The sequence below is a fragment of the Mauremys reevesii genome, linkage group 12 (assembly GCF_016161935.1).
Source record: "Mauremys reevesii isolate NIE-2019 linkage group 12, ASM1616193v1, whole genome shotgun sequence".
Lineage (NCBI taxonomy): Eukaryota > Metazoa > Chordata > Testudines > Geoemydidae > Mauremys > Mauremys reevesii.
Window position 1 is genome coordinate 29,212,202 of NC_052634.1, and position 24,697 is coordinate 29,236,898.

A 24,697-nucleotide genomic window follows, 5' to 3' on the forward strand; every position below is an offset into this window, starting at 1 on the left:
TGTGGTAAAGCCCTGGAGCTCACACTGCTCCACTTCCCTGTCTCCAGCTCTGCAAGAGCCATTTTTTCCCCTCCTGCTGGATGGGTCAGGGCTCTAGAACTGACACCTGAGGGTTGGGATTCTCACAGCTTCACCTGGTGCCCACAAGTCTGGCACTTGCCACTGTGCTTGAAGGAAGCAGGGCTGGGCAGACGGAAGCCCAGCACCTCTCCTCCTCTGGGCACCTAGAGCAGAGGCGGCTGGTGCTGACAGCTCCAAGGGAAGGCTTAAAAGCCACAGAGGCCAGGGCAAGAGGAGGAGAGGACCATGCCTATGTGTGGCCAGCAGACAGCCACAGGGCCAGCCTGCTCCCTGCTGTGCTGAACCCCACTGAAGGCCACCCACAGACCGGCATGCAGGGCGGCTGCTGCTGTTTCTCAGGTCATCTACTGAGGGGGCTGAGACACTCTGGGCACAAGAAGTTAAGTTCCCAGCGACAAGTGAGACTTAATTGTATGGGGCCAGGTGCAGGGCTTTGGCAGGGAGGCTCAGGCATGGGGGATTGAGGTGCAGCGGATGGACCGGCTGTCTAGGCACAGAGATTTAGTCTCCCTGAGGAGGAGGAGGAATCCTGCTGACAGGCAGTGGCTGTGCAGAAAAAGAGGAGGGGTTCCTGGGACTTTTTTTGCCTCTCTTTTGCCTGCCTGCTCACTCTTGCCTGCTCACTCTGATAATCACTCTTGTGGTGAATGGTGAAGCTGTTTCCTAACAAGCCCAGGTAGCTCAGTTGGTCGAGCATCAGGCTCTTAACGTGAGGGTCCAGGGTTCAAGCCCCTGTCTGGGTGCTCAGCTTTTAAGTTGCCTTGTGTGCCAGGAGCCAAACTCTGTTCACAGCCACACAGGGATTCCCAGAAGCTGTGGCCATTTCCTGGAAAGGTTCCTTTCCTCAGCAATCAGGAGAGAGGCCACATCCACATCCACAGGAGCAGGCCTAGAACACAGTGTCTCTGGCTGGCAGGAAGCGCTGTGGGGCCAGGTGCTGAGAAAGCCCAGAGGGGGAGCAGCAGAGATGGGGGGAAGGGAGAGAGAGAAGCAATGAGGACAGAGCACAAGTGTACAGGGGGCATCTGGTCTGGCTATTGTGGGGAACTTGCCTGGTTTATACATGACCCTGGTGGAATTGGCCAGCAGAAGGATCTGAGTCCCCACCCCCTTACCCAGAGGCTGCCTGACCTCGAGGACTGTTAGGATACAGATATTCAGGCCTGTCTGCAGAGGCCTGTACTTTAAGAATTTAGGTGTATTTTTATCACTTAGCTAGTTATAAAGATATAAAAGAGAGAATAAAAAATCATTGTCTGTCTGTGTAATGGCCTTCTCTTACTGTGACAGTCTGAGGCCTGGTTCTTCGGCTAAGCAGCAAAGGCAGCCATAAGCTGGGAAGTGTATGGTCACATCCTCACATTCCCAACTAGTCACATTGAAATAAGGTGCGATTGGGCTGTTAGGAATACAATCCTGCCCTGATATTCCATCACCTCCAGAGAAAGGGAAACTTAGTTTGGTAGCATCCTGTCTGGCAAGAACTCACTTATCAATAGACACAGCTGGAAAACCCTTATGTCTGTATAGATGTAGTTGTGAAATCCTCCCTTCTGTATTGTTTTGTATGTTTATATGCATGGTCTCTGTCTGGGTCTGTGATTGTTTCTGTCTGCTGTATAATTAATTTTGTTGGGTGTAACCAGTGAAGGTGGTGGAATATAACCATGTTACAGTATATTAGGACTGGTTAGTCTAGAGAAGGCGTGAGGGTGCCAGGCGGCGCGGCGGTCGGGGCCACGTGGTGAGTGTCCCGCTGAAGCGCTGGCCACCCCCCTTCTCTCTCCCTCCGCTCCCTCCCCTTCCCCCCCACTAGACCGGGCGCGCACTCTGCAGCAAGGGAGTCCACTGGCTCCAGCCACCCGATAGGGTTTTTTTTTGTTTTTCCCCTGCTTTGCCGGCTGCGCCGTTGTTTTTCCCCCCACCCCCCTGCTTTGCTGCTCAAGCCCCACCATTTTTGTGTTGTCCCCCGCCCCCCACTTTGCTGCTCCAGCTGTGCCGTGTCCCTCCCTCCCAGCTTTGCTGCTCCAGCCCCACCGTTTTTGTGTTGTCCCCCGCCACTTTGACACTCCAGCCACGTAGCGTCCCCCCCCGCTTTGCCGCTTCAGCCGCGCCGTATCCCCCCACACCCCCACTTTGCCGCTCCACCCGTGCCGTTTTTTCCCCCCTGTTTTGTTGCTCCGGTGGCCCCACCCCATTTTTTTTTGCTTGGGGTGGCAAAAAAGCCAGAGCCGGCCCTGCCCACACCTGACTCCCTGCCATCTTTACAGGGGCCTGACAAGCTTTATTTGTGTTTGGATTCTGCAAAGCAGAGGAGCAGGTGAGGTTTTCCTTGCAAGTTGTGTGTGAGTCAATCTTTGGCCTGGTCTGCACTACAAAGTTGTTTCTGCAGAATTATATTGCTCAGGTGTGTGAAAAACACACAACGCTCCCTCGGTCGGCAGCTTGTGGCTGGTGTACACAGTGCAATGCCACGTCTGGCGACAAAATTGCCCTGTTTTGGTGACAAAATAAAACGACTTCGATGAGAGGTCTAGAGCTTTTTGCAGCAAACTTAAAGTGACAGAGTGTCAGTGTAGACACTGCTGTTCATTATATCACCATAACTGGCCTCCTCCAGTATCCCACAATGCCCTCCGTGAACTCGCCTGCCCTGCATTCCTGCTACAGAGCCATGGGCCCCTCCCCTTTCATCGCTCTGGGAAGTTCTCACAGCTGAGCCTGCTGCTCTGCTCCGGCAGCCAGGAGCAAATCACTGCCGTGGATGCTGCTCTCTCCTGCAGTGCGAACACAGACAGGGGGGCGGGAACTTCCATACATTGTGGGGGGCGGGCACTGGCATCCAAACTGTGACATGCCCAGGACATCCCTTCCCTCGAGGAGGCTCTTACCTTCTAAACAGGGACGTCTGTTTTCTAGTAAAATCACTAAAAGGGAAGGAGAAAACTCGAAAGAGGTTCCTCCTGGCGCTCACGTCCGTGAACCCGAATACTCTGTCAGTCCTCAAAGAGAGACCTGGAGAAGGAGACTTGCTGAAGCAAAGCCACAGGGGTCTCTGAGGTTTCCCTGGCCTCTCGCCCCTGTCCTGCCTGCCTGATGTCAGCATCTCTCTGTGAGGTCACCACATCCCCACCACCTTTGACCAATAGTCTGAGGTCCTGCAAAAGGCCTTTGTGATGTCACTGCCACACCCCTCCCTTGCTGTGCTAATGTCCTGCCCCTGGCCAGGCACTTTGGAGTTTTGAGCTACTCCCTGTGGATCACCCCACTCAAGGAGCGTTCATTCTAGGCAGCAAGCCGGCTAGACAGGAAAACATCAGACGCTGCTCCCAATGCCACACTCAGTTTTTCAGAAATTAGTTGACTTTATGGCCAGAAGAGACCATTAGAGCATCTAATCTGACCCCATGCATATCACACGCCTCCTGTAGGACACAATAGCTACTTTTGGGGGCAACACATTCCAGAAAGGCAGCTAGTCTACATTAAATGACATCAAGAGATGGAGAATCCACCACTTTCCTTGGTAGCTTGTTCCTGTGGTGAATCATCCTCGCTGTTGAATATTTGTGCCTTAGTTGTAATATGAATTTGTCTCTTTTCACCTTCCAGCCATTGGGTCTTGTTATGCCGTTCTCTGCAAGATTAAAGAGTCCTCTGATATCCAGTATTTTCTCTCCATTAAGGCCCTTCAACATTTCAATGAGGTCACCTTTCAATCTTCTTTTGATAAGTTAAACAGGTTGAGCTCTTCCAATAGCTCACTAGAAGGCATTTTTCTCCAGCCCTCAGAACATTTGCCCCCCACCTCCCCGGTGGAGGTCTTTTCTTTTCATTAGAAGAAATAAAAGAAAGGCGCCTGACAGACAAACTAGGTTCAGCAAGGAAGAACTAGCAGGTCAAGCCAGGATCTCCTGGTGAGTAGGAAAGCTCTTCAGCCAGCTCTGCCCAAAGATCACTATCTAGAGGCCACTTCCCATAGAGTCCAGTTATGGTTACAGACCCATCCTGAAATTAGAGCAGGATATTTTAAAGCTTATTCTCACAGTAAAGTAACACAATTCAGCCATGTATCAGAGGGGTAGCCGTGTTAGTCTGGTTCTGTAAAAGCAGCAGAGAATCCTGTGGCACCTTATAGACTAACAGACGTTTTGCAGCATGAGCTTTCGTGGGTGAATACCCACTTCTTCGGATGCATCCGAGGGATTTTGGAGTCACTGGAATCGAATGCCCTGGCTCAGACAAGAGACACAGGAAGATTTTGCTGTTCATGGATCTGTGCAAAGCAAATTTTGTCTTTGTGTGAAACTGAGGTCGGAAATTAAACGACCACATGGTGGCCCAATGCTCTAGGGAATGTGGGTGAAGGACTCGGGCTGAGAAATGATTTAACAGGGGCTTGTATTTATTGCCCCGATTAAAATCTATGGCTAAAAGGCAGCCACTGTTGTTAGTACTTGTACCTGTGTAGGGACACCCCAGTGGGTGTCAAGTCCATTGCCTTCACCAGGGGCAGTCGATTATTTTATCAAGGTACAAATTTCTTGGCCAAGGTCTAGGCTCCAGAGAAAACAATACACTGCTGATAAGAAGAAGTACATCAAAAGATTTTGCAGCCACCATGGGCATAACTATGATGTGTCGTGTTTCACTCTTTATACCTGGCGCCACCTCCTTTCCCTTTGGCCTTGTAGTTGACCAAGGGCAAAGCTGAACATCTCCTCAGATACCAGGGAGTGTTTATGTCCATTCCTGCGAGCTACACAGGGGTTTGATGTTGCTGCTTTCAGTCCTCCGGCTCTGCCGGGATAAGGAACAATTCAGGCTGTCACTGAACTGAAGGAGGAAGATCAGTTTTTGACAGGCAGAGGGACGCCTCCTCTTAAAGGTGTTTGTCTGGCTGGCAGTCCTGGTTCCCAGGTCTCGCCCCTGGGGCTCCAGCAGTTTTGGGACCGGGTCACTCCCTTGGCCCCACCTGCTGCCCCCAGGCGCTCCCCCACAGGGGCCCCGGCAGTGCAGCGGAGCTGAGCAGTGTCTGCCTGCTCGCTACAGTGGCTGCCGGCCCCTCCCCATGGCAGGGTAGGGTGGGGCTGTGCTTCTGCGCGCTGCCCCCACCCCGAGCCCCTGCAGCCAATGGGACGCTTCGGGGGCGGTGTCTGGGGGCAGCAGTAGACGGAGGCCCCCCAGCCCACCCTGCCTTGGAGCCTCCAGTAAGTGCTGCATCCCTGACCCCCTCCCAGAGCCTGCACTGCCAGCCCCTCCCCCCATACATCTTCCCAGTCCCAAACTCCCTCCCAGAGCCTGCTCCCCCCTCCACACACCCCTGCCCCCAACTCTCTCCCACAGCCTGCACCCTCTCCCTCCATACCCCAGCCCCCAAACTCCCTCCCAGAGCCTGCACCCCTCCCCTTCCCACACCCCTCCCGCCCGCCCCCAATCTCCCACCCAGAGCCTGCACCCCCACCCCTCCTCCTGTTCCCGCTACCCCTGCCCCAGCCCAGAGCCTGCACCCAGCACCCAAACTCCATCCCAGAGCCTGCACCCCAGAACCCCTCCCCAACCAATCTCCCCCCCAGAGCCTGCACCCCAATCCCCAGCCCCAGCCCAGGGCCTGCACCCTAGACCTCCTCCCCCCACCCAAACTCCCTCCCAGAGCCTTAGGCAGGTGGAGGGGCAGAGTTTTGGGGGCAGGTTCTGGGTGGTATGAGTGACATTATTGGCCCACTGGGAGGACTGGAGGACTGGCACTGGCCCTAAGGTAAATTGAGGTTGAGACCCTGCTTTAAGGGATTGAAGCAATGCTGGAGAGACTGACGGGCAGGGAGCTGGGGAGCTGTGTGTGCTCCAAGGAGAGTTGTTGTTGTGGTCTGGTGACACAGAGCGGGGGTGGGGAGTTTGTAAGCTGTGGTGTTTGTATAGAGAGAAAGTTTACTAACCTCCAGGTTAAAAACTGGTCCTGCTCTGGGCTATACATGACACTCTCTGTTGTGAGTGTAGGTCAGTGGGTGAATGTTTCCCTGCAGGATAATAGGTTTGTAGTTCCAATCCAAGTGATTCCCTTTAAAAACTTTTTCAAATGAAAATCGATTTCCAGACCCATCTCCTGTATGTTCAGGAGTTCGCTGAATGGAAGGGGAGGGGGGGCTTGAAATGAATTTAAACACTCAGCATTTTCCTGTGCAAATGAATAAAGACCTAGCAGAGCTGTCCAGCAGCTGAAATCAGTTCCAGTCCTCAGCGTCTCTAAGAGGGACACTCGGTAGCTGAGGCATGTGGGACACCTCTGTGGTGAGGACAGGTGAAAAAATGCTGGATTCAATGAAAGCTGAGCCCATAGGAGGGGAAGCACCACACAGCACCACACAGGGTCATAAAACTCAGACACGGGGCTCCACTGTCACTGCCCCTGTGTTTTCCATCATTTCTATCCTACGGAACACACCCTCCCCCTCCCCCACACACTGTCACACACAACCTTCTCCCCTTGAGCCCCATCCCACCCCTCCCCCTCTCCCCCCACACGCCATGGGACACAGCCTCTCGGTGACTCCCCAGATGGGGGCTTGTCTCTGCATCTCCCCAACAGGGGAGCAGAGAGCCAAAAGGGCCACAGGAGACCAATGGAGCTAGGCAGGGATAGAAAAGACTTCCCCTCCATTCTCTTCCCAAGAGTCCCGTTAATCTCACCCATGGGACATTCCAGCACCGGGTGGGCTCAAAGCACTAACCTTCCCCTCAGCAACGGAAGGGGGAACCAGCTCTATCACATGGAAGGAGGCTCCCCACCTCTGCTGCTGCCATCCTGCAGCCTTTAATATGGATTTGTTTTAGCTAATGCACCCCTCCCACACACACACACACACACTCTGCTAATCCATCCATGAAACATGGAGACAAGCTCCTGAAAACAGGGTCCAGTGGTGCAATGGGTTAGTGCCCAATACTTACAGAGCAGTGCTGAGTGGAGTTATGCTGAGGTTGTGAATTCAAACCTCATTTATAGCACTAGTTTCCTTTAAGCAAATGGCTTCTGCCAATCATTTTGCCTGCAGAAAATACAAGTGCAGCTCAGAAGACACCGAGGTCCCCTTGTTTTACAGAGAGCAGGGCAGATTCCACAGATCTACCAGGCTCTGCTCTCCACCAGCCGCCTGTGTCAGGAGGGGTCGAGCAGAGCCCAGAGCACTGCCCCCGACTCCCCCTCAGTCTTTGCTCCCCAAACCACCTGTGTGCTCACCCTCTTCACTGTGAGACTCAAACCCTGCCTGGCTTTCGGTATGTTGGGTTTTTGTTGTCTGTCGTGTTGATGTGCATGTGGGTCCTGTATAATTTTTGTGGATGCCTTGCATAGTTTTGTGTGTGTGTGTGTGACTTTTGCATGCAGATTGTTTTTTGCTAAGTATTCTTTTGGTATGTGGTTTTTGTGCTTTCTTGTTGTGGGCTTTTGCTGTATTTTTTGGTGTGGATTTGTTCTATGTTTTGTGTGGCTTTCCCTTGTGTGTATATGGCTCTGTGCTGTGTGGGTTTGGTTTTTGTTTATGTCTGTGTGGGCCTGTGCAGTCTGTGATGTTCTCTTTCTCTCTATTTGTCTCTCTGTTTGTATCTTCATGTGTAAATTCACTGGAACTTTTCAAAATTTCCACAGCTTTGCCAATTTTCACCAGGAATTTTACTCATTAACAAATTCTCACTTGTTTCCTACCAGTTGGTGACCATTGCCCCAGGGGCCTGTCAGTCTCAGGGTCCTGATTTCCCATTGACCCTTCCCCCTTCTATTGGAACTGGGAACTAGCCAACCAAAAAAAACCCACTCACTTTTAGTAAAGGGCCAACAGTCCCTTACACAAGCTGGGCCTGTGAGGGAGGGAGAGCTCAGTGGTTTGACTATTGGCCAGCTAAACCCAGGTGTGTGAGCTCAGTCCTTGAGAGGGCCATTTAGGGATCTGGGATAAAAATCTGTCTGTGGATTGGCCCTGCTCTGAGCAGGGGGTTGGACTAGATACTTCCTGAGGTCCCTTCCAACCCTGGTATTCTATGATAGGGTCACCAATGTTCAGAGAAACTAGCACAAGCTGGGCCCATGGTGTAATGGTTGGCATGCTGGAATCTGAGTTCACATCTCAGTGGGACCTTGTGGTAAATCCCTGGAGATCCAAGCGCTTTCCTATCTCCAGCTGTCTAAGAATGAGTTGTTTACCTTGTGCTGAGTGACTCATACCCACTGGAGCCAGGTCTCTGGTGGGAATGGGGTTTAGAAGTGGCTATGGTTTGACTGGGTGTTTGGGATTTCTGATGCCCACAAGTTTGGCCCTTGTGCTTTCTACCACACTTTTCCTCTTGCCCACATGGCGCTTGAAGAAAGGAGTGTCAGGGCCAGGTTTCATAGTCAGGGCTAGGCAGGAGGGAGGCAGAGTCCCAGGCTGGAGCCCAGCACCTCTCCTCCTCTGGGCACCTAGGACAGAGGCGGCTGGTGCTGACAGCTCCAAGGGAAGGCTTAAAAGCCACAGAGCAACCAAGGGCAGGGCAAGAGGAGAGGAGAACCATGCCTATGCGTAGCCAGCAGACAGCCACAGAGACACCCAGCCAGGCTGCTCCCTGGCATGCCGAACCCCCACTGAAAACCACCCACAACCAGCTGCTGATGCTTTGTGGCCAACATCAGAAGACGGTAGGAAAGCAGGGCCAGCCTCCTGGTGGGGCCTCTTACTGTTCCCACTCCAGGTGCTCACTTTGGCAGTGGGGCAGGAGATTTTACCCCAAGAGGCTTTTCCCCAGCTGGCGAGAAGCAGAGAAACACCCAGGCTCCCAAGGTGCTATGTAGCAAGTACCCTCCAGCACAGGGACAGGCGCACACTTGGAAGAGGGAAACTGCTCTACACTCTAGCCCGGGCAGCCACCCATTTTCTTTGGCAAGTCAGGAAGGGCAAAGGAGAGACTGGAAGCACCTGGGGCTCATGCCCCAGCCTTTGTGACACCCAACCCCAACTCCTTCCCGGGGCTCTAGCTGAAGCCAGAGCATTGGCCTGAGCGGCCAAGAAGAGGTTCCAGCCCTGAAGGGAGCAGGACTTTCAGTACAAAGGTAAAATTGCACAACCACGAAAGGACTCGAACCCTCAATCTCCTGATCCGAAGTCAGATGCCTTATCCATTAGGCCACAGGAACAAAACCTTTCCAAGCACTTATTTGGAAAAGGCAGACACTGTGTTTCTCAGGTCCTCTACTGAATGGGGCCGAGACTCTCTGGGCACAAGAAGTCGAGCTCCCAGCGAGATGTGAGACAATTCTCTTGAGCCAGGTGCAGGACTTTGGCAGGGAGGCTCAGGCATGAGGGACTGGGGTGCAGCGAACAGACCAGCTATCTAGGTGCTTAGATTTGGTCTCACTGAGGAGGAGGAGGAATCCTGCTGACAGGCAGTGGCTGTGGAGAAAAAGAGGGATCTCCAGGCTGCTCAGGTCTCCTTCTTCCAGCTCCTCATCTGGCTGAGCTGCTCCACCGGCCTGGACAAGTCCTCTGCATGCACAGGAAATAGCCCAAGAGCCATTGCTGCCCAAACCTGTGCTGGGGGGTGAGCTTCTGTCTTCCCTGTCCCATCTGCCCTAGAACAGACCTCTAGATTGAGAGAGACAGTCAACAACGATTAAGGCTAAGATTATATAAAGGGGGTCACAGAATCTGTGACTTTCAGAAATCTCAGTGACATTTTCCGCCTCAGCCCTGGGGCAGGAAGACTGGGGCTGTCGGCCAGTGGGGGCCTCACAGCTATCAGCCACCAGTGGCGGAAGGGGCTCCCACAGGCCCATGCCACCACGGATGGACCTCACAGCTCCCAGCTACTGTGAGCAGCGGGAGGCCCCCAGAGCTCCCAGCTGCTGTGAGTGGATCCCAGAGCTCCCAGCCACCGCATGGGACAGGGGGACCCTGGAGCTCCCAGTGGGGTGACCAGGTTATACAGTCCGGTCAGCGTTGCTGCGGGGGTCAGGCAGGCTGGTCCCTACGTGTCCTAGGGCACCGCACTGTGCCCTGGAAGTGGCCAGTAGGTCCCCCCTGCTGCACCGCTGACCAGGAGCCGCCTGAGGTAAGTCTGCACCCCAACCCCCCGCCCCAGCCCTGAACCCCCCCAAACCCAGAGCCCCCTCTTGCACCCCAGAGCCCTCACCCCTGCACTTCAACCTCCTGCCCCAGCCCAGAGCTTCCTCCCACACCTGGAACCCATCATCCCTGCCCCACCCCAGAGCCATCACCCCGTCCTGGACCCCAACCCCTGTCTCAACCCACAGCCCCCTCCTGCACTCTGAATCCCTCGGCCCCACCCTGCAGCCTGGAGCCCCTCCTCCACCCCAAACCCCTCATCTCCCCACAGCTCCCACAGGCAGACCCTGGGCTCCCAGCAGCCATGGGTGGCCGGGAGCCCCCAGCCCCACCCCACTGCGTATGGACCCTGCAGCTCCTACGAGCGGACCCCAGAGCTCCCAGCCGCTGCGGAGGGACCCGGGATTTCCTAACAGGCCTTGATGGCGGGAGGACCCCGCAGCCCCACGTCGTTGCTCACAGACCCTGCAGCGCCGCAGCCCCGGGAGCTCCCGGCCGCCCCGGGCAGGAGAGGAGCCCCCGGCGCTCAGACACCGCAGGCAGAGCCCGGAGCTCCCAGTCACCGGGCGGGGGGGGGGGTGGGTGAGGAGGAGCCGCAGCCCCGGGAGCTCCCGGCCGCCCCGGGCAGGAGAGGAGCCCCCGGCGCTCAGACACCGCAGGCGGAGCCCGGAGCTCCCAGTCACCGGGCGGGGGGGTGAGGAGGAGCCGCAGCCCCCGGCCAGTGCAGGGGGCCCCGCAGCTCCCAGCCGCCGCGGGCGGGCGGACGCCAGAGCCCCCCGCTGCCAGCGGGACCCCGCGGCCGCCCCGGGCAGGACCCGTCACCCCGCGACCGGCAGGAAACAGCCGCGCGCGGAAGCGCCTCGCGCCCTGTGACCCCCCCCCGGTGCTGCGGCTTCGCGCCAGGCGGGAGGCGGCGCCGCGGCTGCGGTCTCGGTCCCTCCGCCCGGCAGCGGGACCCGCCCCGCGCGGCCTCGCGCCGCTTCTCGCGGGCGGCGCTGAGCTCTGAGCGCACAAGGCCCTGGCGGCCCCGCCCCGCATCGCTGTCAGACAACGTCACCAATGGGAGCTGAGCCTGTCAGAAACGTCAGGTGGGGAGGGCCCAATGGGAGACCAGCTTTCAGAGACCCGCCCCGCGGGAGGGCCAATGGGAGATCAGCTGTCAGAAAACACTAGGCAGGCCGGCACCAGCCAACCAGGAACCGCCCCTCATCTCAAGCACCCGGGCAGCCCCACCCCCACCTGTCCTATGCCCCACAGCAGGAGCCAGCGCCGGGTGACTCGTGTCACTCGCCCCAGCAACCCCCAAAGCAGAGTCTCAATTCCCCTCCCACACCGCTGCTCTTCATTAGGTAACGAGAACCCCACCCAGACACCAAAAACGGGGGGAAACACTTTCTGCTTCACACAACCACCAACCCCCCCCCCCCCCCAGCCCCTTCCCCATGTCTGGCCACAGGCTCCCAGCTCAGGGTGACCACACACCCCGTCGGGGCAGGCTCTGCTCAGCCCGGCTCCCCACAGCCTGCACTAAACATGTGGGGCCCAACCCCAAAACTTACTCCTATTTTACCCCTATGGCCCCAAACTGCCGCTTTTAATATGCAAATAAGCTGCTGCCACGCTCAGGCCACGCCCCAGCTCTCCAGTGGAGCCACCCGGCAGAGAACCAGGTGATATTTAAATTAGCCAGGACGTCGCTCAGTCTTTGCCCTCTGTTCCCAGCAGGTGGCGCCGGAGAGCTCCGAGCTCGCTCACTTCCCTTTCTCGCGTCGGCTTCAGCCCCCGGGTCACAAACGCACCAACCGGGGAGCAGGAGTGCGGGGCTGCTCCAGGGTGACCAGATGTCCCATGTTTAAAGGGACAGGCCGGTCTGGCTGGACTTTTTCTCATATAGGAGCCTATTGCCCCCCCACCCCCGTCCCGTTTTCCACAGTTTCTTCAATGTCACCCTATGGGGCTGCTCTGCGGGGACGGACTTGCACACTTGGGATGTTAGTGCAAAAAACTCCTCCTGGGCTGAGTAAAGGGCAGAGACCTGCCCTTAGCCTGCCCTGAGTGGGGGTCACCCAAACCGACCCTCACTCGCCAGGCAGGTGTCACCCTGCTGCCTGGGGAAAAGGCAACAGGCCCCACTCCCCAGCTCTGCCTGGGCAGAGAGCCAATGAGAACTTCTATTGAAAGGGAAAGAGAATCAAGCCTGAGTTTGGGAAAACCCCACAACCACATTCAAATCTACGCTCATCAGCAACCCCCCACCCCAGAGTACGCTGGGCAGTGCTGTGCCTCAGCTTCTCACCTTGCGGTGTGACAGGCCAATCCAATGTTCCTTTAACAGACCCCTCCGCTCTCCTCCCCCCAACCCCCCTCCCCTTGGGCAGCAAAGCCCCAGGGGTGGGGGAGGCAGCGAGTGATACTTCAGCTTCTGCTGCCACCACTCCCTCAACTGGCTCTCGGTTTGCCCTGTTCACTCTGCATCGCTGCCGCTCCACGGCATTGTCCTTCACCCTGCTGCTGAGAGCTCCTGTGTCGCCACTTCCCCTGCTGCCACCTGCCTGTCTCCTGCAGCCTCTGCGTGGCCACGTAGTGGGGGAACCTCGCTACAAGTGCAGCCTGGGCAGCCTCTGTCATTGCAACACCATGGGCAGGGCGTGAACCGCCAGTTGGGGGAGACTAACGCCCTGCCCCGCCCCTTCCACCTGAGGCCCCGCCCCGTCTGCAAACACCCCTGTGCCCAGCGTACACCAGCCCTTAGATCCCTCTTGGTATTTCAATGCAGGCACTGACCTGTGAGAGGAAAACATCAGCTCACAGAGACGGAATTCCCCACATTTAATCTCGCTGCACTTTCCAGAAAGTCACAAAATTAATTTAATTCTTGCTAGGACAGAGAAAAAATAAGTGACACTAAGTTTTTGGCTTGGTCAAATAAAATTAAGTGTTTAATTAACATAGTAAAATATGTCCTGATTCCACTAAATAACACCATAACATGAAATAAGAAGAGACAAATCTTGTCAGTGATGACTAATTTTGCAAATGATCTTCCCATTATTAATTTCCACACTGCCCCCGGTTGGAGGTCTGGGAACCTCCAGTGTCACTGCTCTGCATTCACCTTCCCCTTAGAATTGTTCTCGGACATTCCCAAATATGGAAAATTGTGCAGTTCACAATGTGAATAGTGACCCCGGCTCCTTCCTGCACCTGCTCTACATTGCTCCACAGCAGCTTCTCCCCCTGCGGAGTCACCCCAGCACTGCAGTGCAGCGCCCAGGGTTTTGCAAAAATTAATAATACAGAGTTTGGAGGAAAGTAAACATTTGGGAGTTGTGGAAATAGCAAAAGCCAACAGTTGTGGTGTTACAAGAAGGCAGTTTTTGGTTTAATAATAAAACCCAGTTATATAAATGTAACTGTATGTGCAGCTCTGTGCACTCCTGTTGGATGGAAGCTTAGTAATTAAATTATACAAGAGGGTCAGGTAAAGTTTTGTCCTGAGAAGCCTTCACAGCCATTCTGAGGGGAAATGGGCCCTTTGTCCACAGAAATGGTCTATAGGGGACGGCTGCAGGCAGCAGGCGGAGAGATAATCTCATCAAAATGATTTGACTCCTGGGTAATGTAAGCAAAATCACTAAAGGAATGTCCGGGGTTTCTATTGGCACTTAACATGCCTGCCCCTGGCTGGCTCTGGTTGTACAAGATGGACGTGTAATCGGGGTACAGTTGTGTAAAAAAGTAATTATTGCAGTGCAAGGGCTGTTAGACAAAACAAACTGTTGTGTGTAATTGTGTAAGGTTTTAAAAACCTAAACTGAGACTTATGGTTTGTAACATAATGTTATGAAGGTTAAACTATGGAAGGAATGTGCGTTTTCCCAGGACGTGTGCAGTGTATATTGGAGAAGGGGTAAAAGAAATGCAAACAAAACATGGTACTTAATTCAAACCCTATTAGGGCTCCAAAGGGAGCCACAATAGGCTGTGGTTTCTTTTTCAGATCTGTGTGTTTTGAAGCAGAAGATGAAAGTGGAAAGTAATCAGAACTCGGGTGGAAGTTGATTGTGTCTCTGAGCTGCTGATGGCTTTGGATCCAAAAGCCAAGCCCGAAAGCCTGTGTGAATGCAAATGACCTAGCTGATGGGGGAAGGAGAGAGCTGCCCATCAGTGGCAACACAAAGGAGCTGCAAATAATAAATACATCTGGTCAGCAAACAAACTACTGGAAGACTCAGATTGTGGCCCTCCAGGAAAGGGAGGTATAAGAACAAGTCAAGCCTGAAAATAAGGGGGACAGTTAACCCTAAGGAATGTGTGTGTGTATGTACAGTGCTAAAGCTAAATCTAAAGCTGTCTCTCAGCTATTACCTGAGGATAAACTTAAAGCTTGGTGCAGCAGAGAAACTATTGCAAACTGGGTCTGTTGTACGAGAGGGGAAACTGAGGCACACCACCTCATGAATTTCATAAATGACCAGTGAGTGGGGTAATTCACTATCTAACTATAGAACAAAATAAGGACAGCCTGGAGGTAATTCTTCTGTTTTTCCTGCAATTAGCAAGGAAATTTGTAAAAGGAAGTGGTATTATTATTATTAAGCACTAATCTGTCCCCACTGGGGGTGTGTGTGGAAATTGTTTCTTTTGTTTTTCAGACACTCTACAAGCAAGCTGGTGCCAGCAAAAGACTAACCCAGAATACCATGAATCTATGTTTTGTGTTGTTTGTCTGTGGTGTTTGTCTTGTTGTTAGCATTGTTGTGTTTCAATGAACAGAAAACCTCATGACATGGGTGAGGATGGTTTCAAAAGGCTGACCTGGGGGAAGATGTGTATGAAATGCAAAATGCTCGACTAGGAGGCCAGCACCTGTGTAATAGCTACTGTGGTATCTGGAAGTGAATCGGCAGCTAAGGTGAGCCCCACATGCCCTATGGGAATAATGAGAAGGAGATTTGCTCGCTGGGAATCAATGGAGGGGTGTGTAAAATGGTGTAAATCCAGAGAAGATGTTTGAATGTGCCCCTCCCTCATGGCCATGGAGGAGCACACCCAATGGCCCGTGGCAAGGGGTGGACAATTGGGTGTACTGTGTATGAGGTGTTTTGCTGGAAATGTACATATTACTGGGGGCACAATTACACCAGCCCCTAACCAAATTCCACACTACACGCTGCTCTCTGGGCTTTGGCACACAGATAGATCTGTGAATCTTACTGCTGTGAATAATCGAACCAGCGCATACAGCCTGATTCCACACCATGTGGTTAAGTTGGTTTGGACAATAACCCATTTCTCTGTGGACATTCAATGGACTTATGCTATGGACAAAAGCACGAAAACCTGCAGCGGCAGCGTATTGCAACTGCCAGCAACTGGACATGTTAAGGGCTTGACCCCGTCGAAGGAGGAGAGGAGGTGTTTCGGTGGTGGCCAGGATGTTGGACCATGCGGCTAGTGCTCAGGTCTCTCGGTGTTGCTGTGGATTGTTACAGTGGCTGGTGTATTGCTAAGTATACTTGTGATACGTTGCCTATGAAAATAACCTAGAAGTAATGGAGTAAGCCCCTCCCCCCTGTACTAGACAACCTGGACCCAACCTTCCCAGGCCCACTATAGTGGGAAGTCTGGAACACTAATTGGAACAGGTGTGGCAGGCCTGTACGAGAGAAGGTGCAGGGCACTGCACTACGCACAGGGACAAATGGAATATCAACACCTTCCACCTTGATGCCTGGCCCGATCAGGAAATGTGTCACCATATGTCCTATGCTTTGCTAAGGGGGAGAATGGGAACAGGGACACAGGCAAGGCTCTGTGGCGTCAGGGCTGGGATGGGGACACTGAGGAAGGAAACTGGAATCGTTGCTTGCTGGAAATTCAACCCAATAAACATCTAATTGTTTGCACCTTCGGACTCTGGGTATTGCTGCTCTGTGTGTACGCAAGACAGACCCAGTAATTGGAGGGTGAAGGGATAAACCCTCTAACACTAACTTACATCTAACACCCATTTGAACCCCTTCTTTTCACACCATTGCTCATTCTCAGGGGCTGCTTTGTCTCCAGACAGATCCATTCTCTTTCAGAACAGCCTTCCTCTTTCCCTCTGTTTCACTCACTGAGGTGTCAGAGTAAACACCCCCCTTCCTAGTCTCAGACAAACACTAGTATTAACTGTTTGCTACTGATGGGTTTAGAAAGCATTTGTCAAGATGCCATTTTTGGGGGATTTTTCCCAAGATCCAGTATTTTGTGTTCAAACATCTCCCAGCTTCCTTGGTGAAAATAAGGCCAAGGTTTCCTTGCAATGTAGAGGGAGTTTTTCACCCCAGATGGGACTTGAACCCACAATCTCTGACTTAGAAAGCCATTGCCTTGTCCATTAGGCCACTGGGGCCCTGTGAAAGAAGGGAAATTCCATCTCCTAAATGCATATTTCTCATATTAACTTGGAAGCCAAATACCCTCTTTCTGCACCTTACAGAAATGTCTGCATCCCCTGGCAGCGAGGCTACTGGGCAGGTCACTTACAGAGCTGAGCACCACCTTTCTGCCAGCCATCTTTAGAGAAGAAGGCTCTTTCCCCTGACAGCCACACAGCGCTGCCTAGCATCCCGAGAGCCTCCCTCGTGTTCTCCCGCAGCAGCCGCCTGCTGGTGTGGGTGGGAAAAGGGGACCAGGAAGCACTGCAGCCTCATTCCTGGACAGGAGGCCCTCGCCACGCCCAGGCCTGCCTCTTGCCTTCAGCCCAGGCAGCCAGAGGTGCTGGGGAGCTCCCTGGCAGGCCGCCGCCTCAGCCAGGAAATAAGAAAAAGGGGATGAATGAAGAAGTCAGGAAATAACAAGGAAATGAAGAGGTTTGTGGAACGGGTTTCTGCCCGATTTACCATCTTCTCAGCTACCGCTCAAAGTTAAAGACCTAAAGTCGACCTATCGGCATAAGTACAGATGGTTGGATGGGAATTAAAAGGAGCTGCTGTCACAAGTGTTAGGTGCCTGCAAGCAGCGTGCAGACCGTTTAAAACCGCTGCAATTAGAGGCTCAGATGAAACTTTTGACCTAAATCAGAAACGACAATAGGACGACCAGCAGAACGCCACTCTAGGTTCATGGCAGAGTAATGGAGGCTGTTAGAGGCAAAAAGTCATTCCTCAATAGTTGGAAATCAGATCCTAGTGAGGATAATAGGAAGGTGCACAAACTCTGGCCTGTTAAGTGTCAAAGTGTAACAAGTCAGGCCAAGAAAGAATCTGAGAAGCAACATGCTAAAGACACAAAAGCTGAGCATAAATCCGGTCAGTGCAACTCCTGGCCTGTCCCTGCAGAAAGGTGAACCCCCTCTGTGGCTGGAGTGAGCTCCTCCAAGCTTACCTCACTACAGACCTGCGCCAGGTAGTGCTCATTGTAAAAATGTTTCCTCTGACGGTTGGGAAAACAGGACCAGCGGTGCTCAGGCCGGCTGACACAATTAAAATCCCCCCCAACAACAAACATCATGCAGCCCAGAGGAAGGGAGCCTTTGATCTTCCCTCTCATGCCTTAACTGGGGACCATACACACTAATATAGCAGTAACCAGTGCCACAGAGCACAAAGCCCACCAGCAATGCCCTCCCTGGTCTAAGCTCCACCACCTTCTGTACTTGCACCATGAATGTGAAGAACAAAACTCCAGCCCCATCATTCTTCCCTGTCCAGGAGGCCTTTCCTCCAATCAACCTCTGCCTATTGAGCTACCCTAGAATTGTTAATGTGCATTTCCTGAACACCCACCATGGCCAAGTCCAGCTGCTCCAAGGCACTGAACAGCAAGCACCTCCTCCTGGGCCCCCAAATCCCTGCCACCTTCCACATGGCCACTTTCACAGATGCCCCTTCCAGGGCACTGCCCTTGCTCAACTGCGCAGAGGAGTTTTCATCCCCAATGCCTGCCTGCCACTGCCCAGCAGCCCTCTGGCACCATTCCTGAGGGCCACCACGTTCGGAAAGACAGCTCTCATCTCTCAGGGCCCCATGACAATACAGTATTGCAACTTTTTTAATGGAAAGGGCCCCCAGAATTGCTTTGCCCTAGGCCAGCCCTGCTCACCTTGGGTGCAGGCACCGCTGGGCTTCCAGAGAACAAGCTGCCAAAGGCTGGGGTTAAGCCAGGGACCTTTAGATCTTCAGTCTAACACTCTCCCAACTGAGCTACTTTGGCAGCTGCTTAAAAGTATTTTGGCCCGTTGCTTCTCTGCTCAGCATGTTTTTGCAGCAGTTGAAAAGCAGGTAGGAAAGCAGGGCCAGCCCCCGAGTGGGGCCTCTGACTGTTCCCACTCAAGGGGCTCCTTTTGGCAGTGGGGCAGGAGATATTTCCCACAAGAGGCTCCTACGCTGCCTCATCCCCCAAGACCCCTCCTCCCGCTCACTGCTCTCCGTCCCCTCCCACCCTCACTCGCCCTTATGGTCATTAGAAAGTGGCAAGGCAGAGCCCTCCCATTTTTAAAAGCCCTGGGGTGTTGTTCCCCCCTGTTCCGGCACCCCTGGGGCCCTGCACTTCACACAGCTCTCCCTGATTTCAGCTGTTAGTGAGGGAGCCTCACTGCTAGCGCAGACTGGGCAGTTTCTTGCATGAGAGACACTGTCCCAAAGCAGGACTAATGCTTAGAGCTGGTTATCAGTGATTTCAGCTCTGTTGGTCTGCAGCAAGACTCTCCATTGAGTCTTAACCAGCTCTGTTATTACACAGGGAAGAACAAAAGGGTGAAATGGGGCCTGGAACCCTTAAGAAGAATCCACCCCACCGAGTACAACACTTGTCGCTACCTGCTCCCAGCCCCACTGAGAATGTTTTGGGGGTCACGCCTTGGCTTTATCAGCCTAGGGGGGTTTCAGAAAATGCTATCCAGCAGGTGCTCCAGTGGTAAAATTGGTTAGTGCACAGTACTTATAGGGCAGTGCTGAGAGAAGCTATGCTGAGGTTGTGAGTTCAAATCTCACCTGGAGCACTGGTTTTCATTAACCACATGGCATCACCCCCTCATTTGGCTCTGTGGAATGTAGAATTCCAGCCCCGGGACACTGAGGAGGAGAAGTGGGAAATGCCCCCTTCAATTATTACCTCCTCTCCAGAGGTCAGGTGAGAATCTAACATCCTTTCTCCTCCCTCAGCCCTGTGCCAGGATCCCTCAAGCAGAGCCTGGAGTCCTGCCTCTGGCGTCTGTACTATTGACAAAGACTAAGTGACAAAGACAAAACACTCAAATCCCGCCTGGTGCGGGGAGCCAGGTTTGCTCTTCAAATTCTGTCCTTGGTACATTTCCAGGCCTGGGAATGTCCCCCAACAGCATTGAATGGGAAGCTGCCTGCAGAACATTTACACTGCACAGAGCTCCTGCGGAGGAGGGGTGGGAATTAGTAACATTTTGAGGATAGTTTGGGAAATGAACCTTTGCTGACAAGGTTTGTCTCTGTTCATATTTCACCTTCAGGTGTTATGTTGAGGGATCTTTAGTATATTTTTGGGAAGTTAATAACTATCTCCTCAACTTTATTTACTCAACTTAAAAATTGGTGTCACTTGATTTTTGCATCTCCCTGTGAAAATACAACTGACACGTGTGGCTTTCTACACAGGGTCATGATGTTAAAGTTGGGGAATTCAGTCTCTACTTCTGGCCGGGGGGGTGTTGCTTTTTTACAGCTGCCTCACGGCCAGGCACACCGGGCTGTTAGCTGCACCCACTGTCCTTGCCAGGGGCCCCTGCTGAACCCTGGGCGGCTGCACTGCCGTGCTGGGGTGACTCTGCAGGTGGAGAAGCTGCTGTGGAGCAATGTAGAGCAGGTGCAGGAAGGAGACGGGGTCACTATTCACATTCTGAACTGCACAATTTTCCAAATTTGGGAATAGATTAATCGATTCATAGACTTAAGGTCAGAAGGGACCATTATGATCATCTAGTCCGACCTGCACAACGCAGGCCACAGAATCTCACCCACCCACTCCTGTAACAACCCCCTAACCTATGTCTGAGTTACTGAAGTCCTCAAATCGTGGCTTAAAGACTTCAAGGTGCAGGGAATCCTCCAGCAAGTGACCCGAGCCCCACGCTGCAGAGAAAGGCGAATGTCCGATAACAATTCTAAGGGGAAGGTGAATGCAGAGCTATGACATTGGAGATGCCCAGACCTCCAATGGGGGCAGCATGGAAATTAATAATGGGAAGATCACTTGCAAAATTAGTCATCACTGACAAGCTTTGTCTCTGTTCCTCTTTCACGCTGTGGTGTTAGTTAGAGGAATCAGGACAGATTTTTACTATATTAATTAAACACTTAATTTTATTTAACCAAGACAAAAACTGTGTGTCAATTATTTTTTCTCTGTCCTAGCAAGAATGAATTGAATTTTGTGACTTTCTGGAAAGTGCAGCGAGATTAAATGTGGGGAATTCAGTCTCTGTGTTTGTGAGCTGATGTTTTCCTCTCACAGGTCAGTGCCTGCATTGAAATACCAAGAGGGATCTAAGGGCTGGTGTACGCTGGGCACTTCACTGGCAGAGCGTCTCTCAGGGTATGAAACCCCGTACACCCATATAGTTACAGTGACCTAAGCCCTGGTTAGATAGTGCTAAAGAAAAGGAAGAATTGTTCTTTCAATGCAGCTATTACAGGGATGGGAAAATCTCTCCACTGACTGTCTACTCCAGAGTGCTATAGCAGGTGCCACAGCAGCATTTTAAGTGTAGACAGAGTGAAACTAGATTTAGCTCCAGTTTGCACTGTGAATGCTCAGGCACTAAAACTAGAGTGATCATAACAACAATGCAGTGCTTGCGTAGTTGGCAGGATTTGAACCTGCGCGGGCAACCCCAATGGATTTCTAGTCCATCGCCTTAACCACTCGGCCACAACTACTTGATATATAATTGTTTTACTACACGATAATTCAGTTCTCACTGAATTGTCTCTTCAAATTGTTTGCTCAGACCAGCTCCCCCAGCAGACTCATGACTGTGCATCAGGGTAAGTGTGTCCTTGTGTGAACAGTGAGAATTCCTGCCCATTTCCCTTCCGGCTGGAGCAGGATTAGAGTGTGTTTGTGTTAATGACATTGCTGTAGATTGTTGTTCATTCCCCACTCTGACAATTCAGACAGTCCCTTTCCTAGTCAAATCTCCAGCACATCATTCCAATAGCAGCCGGCAGGATTTCTCTGGGGCACTGAATTTTTTTCAGGGGGCTGGTGCATGAACTCAGCCTTGCATTCCACCCTTGATGTTTCATGGACTAACAACAGCAGCAGAAAGAAAGAGCCGAGCCAATATCTCCTGTCAGGGATGCAGGTGCCACGTCCCCTCTGTCTGACCATCGCCATTGCAGGAGAGAAGATTTCACTGGAATCGAATGCCCTGCCTCAGACCAGAGACACAGGGAGGTTTTGCTGTTCATGGATCTGTGCAAAGAAAATTGTGTCTCTGTGGGAAATGGAGGCAGGAAATGAAACACCCAATGCCCTAAGGAATGTGAGTGAAGGACTCGGGCTGAGCAATGATTTAACAGGGGTTGTTTCAATTTATTGGCCTGATTAAAACTATGGCTAAAAGCCCCCTGTAACAGGGGCTGCGGGACAGGACAGGCAGTTCTGCGCACAGTGTTCAGAGCTGCCCCGTATCTGCCCTTTCTCTGCCCCGCCTCTGCTCCCAGAATGCACCAGGCCCTGGACTGAACTCTTCCCCTGCCGGCAGAGCTGGTTTCCTTTGCTGTGATCCTGTTGGCTTGGCAGGGGGGAAGTGACAGTCCCACCCCAGAGCCAACGCCTCCCTGTCACCCAGCCCCCTGACCCCCAGGTGAATGACAAAACAGAGATGGTTCAGGTCACTGGTGGGGATCACTGCCCGAGCACTATTTCAGCCCCCCAGTTTTGGTGGACCTCCCACAGTGGGAGCTGCCAAACACTCCCCCGCAACACATAGACACACCCCGCTCTTGGTGTTGGGAGGGAAACAGGTGAAAGGACAAAAGAAGCAAGAGAAGAGAAAGGAGGAAGGGATGGAGGAAAAGGTGAAACACAAAGGATAAACCCTAATGTCCCCAGTAATTCTAGGGGACAAAATCCCTGGTGCGGAATAAAATTCTGCCTCCTTAAGCTCGTGTTTTCCATGCTTAGATTTCATCACCAGATGGATCAGACTGAACAGGTTTCAAACCTCAAGGAGGCTCTTACCTTCTAAACAGGGACGGCTGGTCTCTAGTAAACTCCCTAAAAGGGAAGGAGAAAAGTCGTAAGAGGTTCCTCCTGGCGCTCAGGTACCTGAACCCGAATACTCCCTCAGTCCTCAAAGAGAGACCTGGAGAAGGAGACTTGCTGAAGCAAAGCCACAGGGTCTCTGAGGTTTCCCTGGCCCTCGCCCCTGTCCTGCCTGGCTGATGTCAGCATCTCTCTGTGAGGTCACCACCTCCCCACCACCTTTGACCAATAGTCTTTGTGCAAAAGGCCTTTGTGATGTCACTGCCACACCCTCCCTTGCTGTGCTAATGTCCTGCCCCTGGCCAGGCACTTTGGGGGTTTGAGCTACTCCCTGTGGATCACCCCACTCAAGGAGCGTTCGTTCTAGGCAGCAAGCCGGCTAGACAGGAAAACATCAGACGCTGCTCCCAATGCTACACTCAGTTTTTCAGAAATTAGTTGACTTTATGGCTAGAAGAGACCATTAGAGCATCTAATCTGACCCCCTGCATATCACAGGCCTCCTGTATGACACAAGAGCTACTTTTGGGGCAAACATATTCCAGAAAGGCATCTAGTCTTTATCAAATGACATCAGGAGATGGAGAATCCATGGCAGGCTGAGACTTCTCTCCCCCCGCACCCTTCCTGGCAAGAGGGGAAACTGAGGCACGGGGTGATCTGCTTCCCCTCTCCAAATTATTTTGCAAAGGAAGGGGACTGGGGCTCCTATCCAGACCAGTTCCCTTCCCATCAACTCTGCTTTCCCTGCTGCAAGATCGCTGTAGGGGCTGAATATTTCCATTAAACTATGGTGCCTTCATTTGCCCTACAACAATAAATTAGACCGGCTTGGTGGAGGGGCTATTCCCCACTCAAAGCTGTGTGGATATTAAGGGTTTTTTGAGGGGGGGCATGATAATATTCCAGATCAATCAAATGCCCAGCTCAGCTTACTAGCCATCCAGCAGCTCTAGGGCAGGGAAGGGAGGTGCTATTGGTGCAGAGTGGTTGCAAAACAGGGGTGAATTTAGCGGGGTCCGGTTGAAATCCCGCCTGATGCAGCCATACAGAATCGCTGGCAGTGCTGGGAGAGGCCAGGAGTGGAAGCAGGTGCCCCGGGGGTGGGGGGACATTTGCCCTCAGTCCTGGGCTCTGGGATGGACTAGGCTGGGTGGTGGGTTCAGTCTAGTCTTCCAGCCTGTTGCTCTCACTGAGGTTTGTGGTTTTCATCTGGCTCCACCGAAAAGAGCAAACAAGCCCAGTAGAAAAGCGGGGTGAGAGAGGCGGGAAAGGGTGTGTAATGGGTTAAAGTGACCCATCAACGAAAGAGTAAAACCAGAGTTTGACTGGGTTTCCCCCAGCCACCACTCCTGCAAACACTGGGCAAGGGGCAGCTCCATTCCCCACTGAGGCTATGGTGAGGGGCAGCAGAGGAGGAAGGAAGCCACATGTGATGGCAGTCCCCTCCCCCCCAAGCACCCAGCACCCCCTCTCTGTCCCCCAAACTCTGTCCCAGAGCCTGCACCCAGCCCTCCGCAATCCCTCCCAGAGCCTGCACCCCTCCACCCTTCCTGCACCCCACCCTGTGCCCCAGCCCAGAGCCTGCATCCAGCACCCAAACTCCGTCCCACTCAGCCTGGGCAAAGCTCTCCTCCGTCTGGCTCCCAGCCCCTCTCCAAGGGTTGCAGGTGTCTGGAGGTGCTGCTTTCCACACCTTCCTCACTCACACCTCATCCATTCAACAGGGCAACTGATTACAAAGTGCAGGGAAGATCTGATTCTACTCCAAGCAAAAAGACATTTTTCTTTTACCTTAATTACACTACCTTAGGGGCCCGCTATAACATATTACCAAGGTTCAATACAAAGTCATATAAAAGTTATACAAAAATGCATAATACAGAGATTTATCTACAACTGCATTGATTGACTGCTGTGTGCAGTAATATAGTGACCCCTGGGGCTTTGAATGAGGCGTTATACTTGGGGGGAAGGGTGAGGGGGTGAGTGGGCAAAGAGGCGAGCAGTGAGCCAGCAGGGGCTCTAGGGGCTGGCATGGGGGTTTCTGGCAGGGGAGGGAGAAGGTGAAAGGAGGCGAGTGGTGGGTGGGGACTGACTAGGAGGGACGCAGCAAGCCAGCGGGGGGCTAGGGGGTGAAGAGGGGTATGATGGTGGGGCTGAGCAGGGAGGGGGCAGGTCCTATTTTACTGCTGTGATCTGGTCACCCCATGTGTGCCGTTTCTTCCTGCCCCCACCCCTGAACCTTGTTTTGATGGGGCGGAGCTGGGGAAGGAGGGTTTGTTTCCCGGGGC

The 24,697-nt window shown here is 53.0% G+C and overlaps 2 non-coding genes across 2 annotated transcripts; both read right to left on the reverse strand.

The window, feature by feature from the left end:
* Positions 1-16,499: 16,499 nt before the first annotated feature.
* TRNAR-UCU lies at positions 16,500-16,572 on the reverse strand. Its single transcript has one exon. It is a non-coding gene; the product is annotated as a tRNA-Arg (tRNA).
* Positions 16,573-20,989: 4,417 nt separating this feature from the next.
* Positions 20,990-21,070, reverse strand: TRNAS-AGA. The gene has a single exon. It is a non-coding gene; the product is annotated as a tRNA-Ser (tRNA).
* Between the last annotated feature and the right edge of the window lie 3,627 nt (positions 21,071-24,697).